At 36.7% G+C, this 7,017-nt stretch overlaps 1 protein-coding gene across 4 annotated transcripts in view; it reads left to right on the top strand.

The window, feature by feature from the left end:
• The first annotated feature begins 606 nt into the window (after window positions 1–606).
• LOC109087479 overlaps window positions 607–7,017 on the top strand; it is a 131,121-nt gene continuing 124,710 nt past the window's right edge. The window contains exon 1 of one of the 4 annotated variants that reach the window (XM_042758167.1): window positions 607–815. The gene's annotated coding sequence lies outside the window, so the exon portion shown is untranslated. The remainder of the gene's footprint in view (window positions 816–7,017) is intronic. The other 3 variants (XM_042758169.1, XM_042758170.1, XM_042758168.1) reach the window with 3 other exon arrangements.

The following is a 7,017-nucleotide window of genomic DNA, read 5'->3' as shown; positions in this document are numbered from 1 at the left end:
TTTTATGATATTATGTCTGCCTATTTAAGAATTAAAAATAAGGGAGATGATGTTATATTTATGTGGGTCCCAGCACATATGGGTATTATAGAAAATGAAAAGGTAGACAAAATAGCTAAGAAAGCACTTCAAAAAGAGAGTATAGAAGCAGTTATCAGCCTTTCAAGATCAGAAGGAAAGAGTATAGTGTGGGGGAAAATTATCAAAGAATGGCAAAAAAGGTGGGATCAAGAACAAAAAGATAGACATTTATACTCAATTAAAAAAAGAGTTGGTACTGTGGAAAATAAGGCAGGAAACAGAAGAGAAGAGACTTTTGTAACCAGATTAAGAATAGGGCATAATAAATTAAATAGCACTCTTCATATAATGGGGGAAACATCCTACTGGGTTTTGTGATCAGTGCCAAATACCTGAGACTGTAGAACATGTGCTTATTAATTGTTAAAAATATGGATTACAGAGGGTAGATATGATAAAAGACATGGGAAAAATAGGACTAACAGGACGTGGAGTAAAGAGTATAATGGACTGCAGTAGGAGTGAAGAAGGAGTGAAATACTTGATTCGTTTGCTGACTAAAACAGGACTAATGACAAGAATATGATGACTAAAGTATATGGGAAATAACTAGAACCAGAAGATGGCAGTAATGCAACGTCAAGGATGCAAGCTGCCGTTAAAACCCAAAGAAGAAGAAGAAGAAGAAGAAGAAGAAGTTTATCTTCCTCGTCAACTGGAGGGGTTAAGTTAGTAAATTGAATTAAAGTCTTGTTGTCTGCGTAAAATCTGCTCAATGGGACCCGAAGAGAGGGGTGAGTTTGTGTTGCTAAGGTTGATATGTTTATGTTAGCCGCAAGCTAACGTTAGGTAGTTTGAAGAGCTAAGATACGCCATTGTTTACATGATATGGCTGTGTAGTCCAAATGGTGTAAATCACCTTCAAAAGAACACTTAGTTAAAATACAGCCTGCAAACTGTTATTTAGTATTAGACCCAGGGTTGGAAAGAATTGAAATCCCGCCCGTCTACTGGACAGAGTTTGGAACATGAAGTATGAAACATTTATTTATAACGTTACTTGTAAAAAGATAATCTGTAAAATGATGTTAAATCAAATAATTCGTGTCGAAAAGTCTTATCAAAGATTGAAACAAACAGAGTTTACACGACTTCTTTTCTTATAGGTAAAGATAAAGTTACTCTCTTTGTCTTAGAGGCTGAACGGCGCGCTGTAGAGCGCCAAAGATAATCGTGTGTATGTGTTCATAATATCCATCTGTGTGTTCATGATTTGTCTTTGTGTATTAATGTTCTCTGTATTGATGCAGCAAAACTCCTGCCTCTGACCTGAAATTCCTAATAATCTAGAACCTTAAGTACATTATATCAAGCTGTATGTTTGGTTTTACACCGTGTTTAGCATTCGTGTAGTAGGTGTGAGATGATATTTTTACTGCTGAAAACCTGTGTTTGAATTGTCTCATGTACTGTTTTTGTGTAGATTGGGTGGACGTGGCAAACAATGTTTTGTTGAAATGTCACATAAACCTGAGGCTGGAAAGGATCTCGGAGTGTGATGCGAATGTGTTTGTGGCTTTGTATGAGGCGATCTTAGGAGAGAAAGTACCAGGTATTCACGTTGCTTCAGCCTTATGCAAATATGTGTCTGACAGGTTTTGTGTTTCTGCACTGCAACAATAAGCATGAACAGATTTCAGGTGCTAGTGGTGCATTATGTAATATTATGTGCATTCATCATGTACTCATCTCTCTTTCTCCCTCCCTTTATACAATGGGTGTAAAAAGTCAGTGCAGTTAAAAAAAATCATAGCTTTTCGAGATATAAAAATAAATCCATGATAAATTTTCCACCTTTAATGTAGTATTGAAAACAAACAAATTTCATATAACAAACAAATAAAAACCTAAAATTACCTGGGGTGTATTCCAGAAAGCACGGTTAACTTACCATCAGCTATACCCTGAACTTTCGGTTGATTAACCCCAAACCTTGCTTAACTGAGGAATGTGGTTCCAAAAACTAGGGGTGCACGATAACTATCTGCCGATAATTAATGCGTATCTCGTCAGTAAAGCCGGTTCTTTAATCAGCGGTAAATTCCATCACGTGCGTGATTTCACATAGAGCAGCTGTTACTACACAGAGCTGTTGTTAACTGACAAGCTGCGCAAATCCACGCTGATAATGCCAACTACCAAAAATGTGTCCGGGAGTAAGTTCATTCAACTTGCAGTATGTTCCTGGTTAAGATTCAAGACATTCTCAACAGAGTGACAAGTCACTATTGAAACGGACGCTAAGAAAAAGCGTGCCATGCTGTTTCTTTCTTATTCTTTTGTTCAATGGTCGTTTACATGCTTATCGCCACCTAATTGATGGTTGTGCAATCATTTTTTTTTAAATAATATTTTATTTTACTTTTTTTCAAATACAATGACAAATGAAGCAACAGTAACAACGAAAACTACAACAAAGAGAACAAATAAAATAAATATAAAAAATAAAAACGGAGAGACAATGTAAGACAGTTAGAAAATTAACTATCGAATTAAGTCATGTGGTACTATATTTATATAATTCAAAAAGGGTTTCCAGATTTTATAAAATAATTCACCCCTGCTTCTCATTGAATATGTGATCTTCTCTAAAGGTACACAGCTGCAAATCTCCGACAACCACAATCCAATTGGCACATCAGTGTCTGCTTTCCATTTCAAAGCAATACATTTTTTAGCTATTATTAACAATATTTCAGTAAGCTTAATAGCTTGTCTGTTTCGGAGGTTAGAGTTGGTAAAATTGCCTAATAAACATACCTCTGGATCCATTGGAAAGTCAATTCCATGAATCTGTGATATACTATCTATCACATACTTGTACCCAGAACACCTTAACCTTAGGACACAGCCAGGTGGAATGCAAAAATGTCCCCTCCTCTGTACCACATCTGAAGCAGAGGGGTGAAATACTGTTGTTAAATGTATGTAATCTAGACGGAGTGTAGTAAAGCTGGTGTAAAAAATTAAACTGAATTAATCTATACCTAGAATTCAAGGTTGAGGTGACCCCATCTTTACATAATTGACCCCACAGGTCTGCATCTATTCTTACCCCCCAAATCCTGCTCCCATCTCTTTCTGGATTTATCTGGGTCATCTAAAGGCTGATTTGAGATCAGAGCTTCATATATTCTAGATATTGTTTTATATAGTGGTTTATCAGAGTAAGAGAGTTGCTCAATAAATGTCAAATCTGGTAGTTTAGGAAAAGTTTTTGCTTTGACTCTTAAAAAATCTCGTAATTGTAGATAACTAAAGAATTCTTTATTACTCAAATTATATCTATTTTTTTAACTGTTCAAACGACATTAAAACATCGCCATCAAAGCAATGCTCCAACAGTGTAATTCCTTTTTCTGCCCATATCTTAAAATTTTTGTTTTGATGGCACATTGGTAGCAATCTGTTCCTCCATAAAGGTGTTTTAGGGGAAAGAAAATTATCCTGTCCCAGCAGAGACCGCAGTTTAATACCAAGTCTGAACTGAATGTATAATCATGGGATTATTAGTTCTTGTTTTAATCAGTTTGTCATCCCATGTATATAAAATATTGGCAGGACATTCTTCTTTTATCTCAGATTTTTCCATATTCAGCCAAGAGGGAAAGGGGGTGTTAGCAAACATCTGAGCTAAGTACCTGGATTGGGCTGCCCAATAATACATCTTAAAATTGGGAAGTCTCAGTCCTCCTTGTTTATAATCCAAAGACAGTTTATCAAGGCTGACCCTAGGTGTTTTACGATGCCAAATAAATGATCTTATTAACCTATTAAGAGAGGTGAAAAATTAATTAGGGATTAATATTGGAAGAGAATGAAACATATATAAGAATTTGGGCAAGATATTCATTTTAACAGCATTTATTCTACCAAGTAATGTGAGTGGTAGATCCATCCAGTTGGTTAAATCTCTGCCCACCTTCTCTAAAAGACTAGCCAAATTAAGTTTATAGAGATTCTTTAAGTTACCATCTACCTGAATACCCAAATATTTAATTCCAGTAGGAGAGCACTTAAAGGAAAAGCCGTCCAGTGCAGTATAGTCGAACCCTGATAATGGCAAAATGACACTCTTGTCAATATTAACTTTGTATCCAGAGAAAGTGCTATATAATTGTAACACATTCTGTAGATTTGACAAAGAGTCTATGGGGTCAGTAAGTAATAAAAAAATCTGCAAATAATGATATTTTATGCATTTCAGGACTTTCAAAGCCCTTTATATCAGAGTTGCATCTAATAGCCTCAGCTAGAGGTTCGATAGCCAGTGCAAAGAGAGCTGGGCTTAGGGGGCATCCTTGCCTACATCCTCTGTACAAGGGAAATGTAGCCGAAGTGATTCCATTAGTAACTATTTTTGCTTTAGGAGATTTATAAAGTGAATAAATTAGGTCAATATATGCAGCTCCAAATTAGGGCTGTGCGATTAATCAAAATCGTAATAAAATCACGATTTGAGCGTGTGCGATTTCGCTAATCGCTTTATAGCACGAATTTTCCGCGGTCCCGACCCCCCCGCAGTATGCTATCCGATCCAATCAGAATGCAGCGCACCTAAGTGGAGTGTGAGAACAGAACAGACTGGGCATATGCCTAACCCCAGGTTCACACACTCTGTCTGTGATGCGTATTTTTTCCGAGCCCATGTTAATGGATCAGAACGTTCACACTGCACGCGGTAAAAGATGCGAAGATGTGAACGGAAAAGGTTAGAAATGGAAAGGTGCGAAAATAATATCTAGCATAGAGAGAGTTGTGAGTGCACAGGATACAGTTTGAGCGAGAGGAGACACATTTTAAGTGCGCGTACTCTCTCTGGGTGAAAGCAGCGTGTATCTGAGCATGCGCGTCTGGTTTTGTGACAGAGCAAAAAAAAATCTGTGTGCGAGCAGAGAGATAAAGACATCTTTACTTAGTGATTATTTTGACTTATGTCTGTTGTAGAGGCATGTTACAACTTTTTGATAAAGCTCTCATTGGTTTTCTTTTGGAAATATGTTTCAAATTTATACTGAATGCATTTATGACTGTAAAGCATGTCTGTGTGTGTCAAAATCGTGATTAAAATCGAAATCGCAAAATTGATCAAAAAATCGTGATAGGTTTTTTTTTATCCATATCGCACAGCCCTACTCCAAATCCAAATTTTTTCAGCACTTCAAAAAGATATGAGCACTCGACGCGATCAAAAGCCTTCTCGGCATCAAGAGAAACGGCTACTCCCGATATGTGATTTATTATTAAGCATTAAAAGGATGGCTTCGATCAACTCAGAGGCAGAAAAAGGTTGATCCAAATTAAGCCTGTCTTCCTCTGAAAGACATGGTAAGTGGATTAAGGATAAGAGAGAATCCATTTGTGTACTATCTGTACTTGCCTGAGAAGTATATAACTCTATGTAATATTGCTTAAATGCATCATTAATCTCTACAGGAATATATGTTTCCGCGTTACCTGTATTTATAGCATTTATCGTTCGTTTCTGTTCATCATGTTTTAATTGCCAGGCCAAAACTTTATGAGCTATCTTGCCAAGCTCATAATAACGCTGATTAGAACTAATAATAGCCCTCCCTGCCTGGTAGGTGTTCATTTTATTATACTCCATTTTTTTATTAAGTAATTCCTTATAAACATCCTTATTGTGATCCTTATGTTATTATAGTGCTAAGATTTCGGATTCTAGCTCATTCAATTGGGATTTTTTTGATTTTATTTACCCCTTAGTATATGCAATAGAATGGCCCCTAAGATAAGCCTTTAAAGTGTCCCATAATATGAAGCTATTGGAACAAGAAGGTTTATTCATAGACGTAAAAATATCAATTTGTTCTCTAATAAATTTTTGGAATTCTGATCGTCTAAGAAGAATGGGATTTAGCCTCCACCTATAAGTTTGTCCTGTTTTCTCTGGGATGGACAATGACATTACAAGGGGAGAATGGTCACTCAATAAACGCGGAAGATATTCAACATCCGTCACACAATATAAAAGTTGGGTGGATAACAAAAAATAATCTATACGAGTGTGTGTATCATGAGGATGTGAATAAAAAGAGTAACCTCTATCTTGTGGATGTTCATGCCTCCAAACATCAGTTAGATTTAAATCTTTCATAAAAGAAGTGGTAGATTGAGCTGCTTTAGAAAAAGGCAATGGTCTGGTTGAAGATCTATCAAGTACATCGTTGAGACAAAAGTTAAAGTCCCCACCTACTTAGGGATGGGTCACGATTTTCGAATATTCGACTAGTCGATTTAATTACAGAATATCGATTAGGCTGTGTGATTATTTTCTAAGGGTGTGAACCGTGCCCGAGCGCGTCTGATCCTCAAAGCCCGGTTCGGGTGACTAATGTGATCGCTCGTGCTGCGCTCGGACGCAGTTGGTTGGAAGAGGTGGGCCAGAGTGCGGTTCAGTTTCAGCGCTAACCGCTCCGGAGCAGGGAACTACTGATACGCGCAGCATGATTACGTGAACATTTCTGAGCGGCAAACGCAATAGTTCTATAAAGTAATATGTTGTGAGAGGGTCTTCTGTGTCACCGCGTCCCAAACGACGATAATAAACCACAAAGTTAACAAAACGATGCACTCCACTGTGCTCAGCGAGAAACTTACCGTTTCCCACATATTGAGTCGTGATTACGAGCTAGCTGCATTAAAATGATTTGTTATTTGTTGAAAGAATAAAATGTTATATTCCACTGGTTGATAACCATAAACATTTACCGCCCATATATAAAAAATCGACTCTGTTATGTTGACTTTTCTGCAGTAAATAACATTATGTGACTATTCACAAGCTTTTAATTATATGTATATATGTAATATGTAACGTTTTAATCGCAATAAGCTAATTTGTTTCTTTTTTATTATAACACAAAGCCTCAGCCTTCTGTCAATTTTAAGATAAAATACAAACAATAAATG

This window comes from Cyprinus carpio, chromosome A6 (genome assembly GCF_018340385.1).
Source record: "Cyprinus carpio isolate SPL01 chromosome A6, ASM1834038v1, whole genome shotgun sequence".
NCBI lineage: Eukaryota > Metazoa > Chordata > Actinopteri > Cypriniformes > Cyprinidae > Cyprinus > Cyprinus carpio.
Note: the sequence above shows the minus strand (reverse complement) of the source record. Positions and strands in the feature narration are given on the sequence as shown.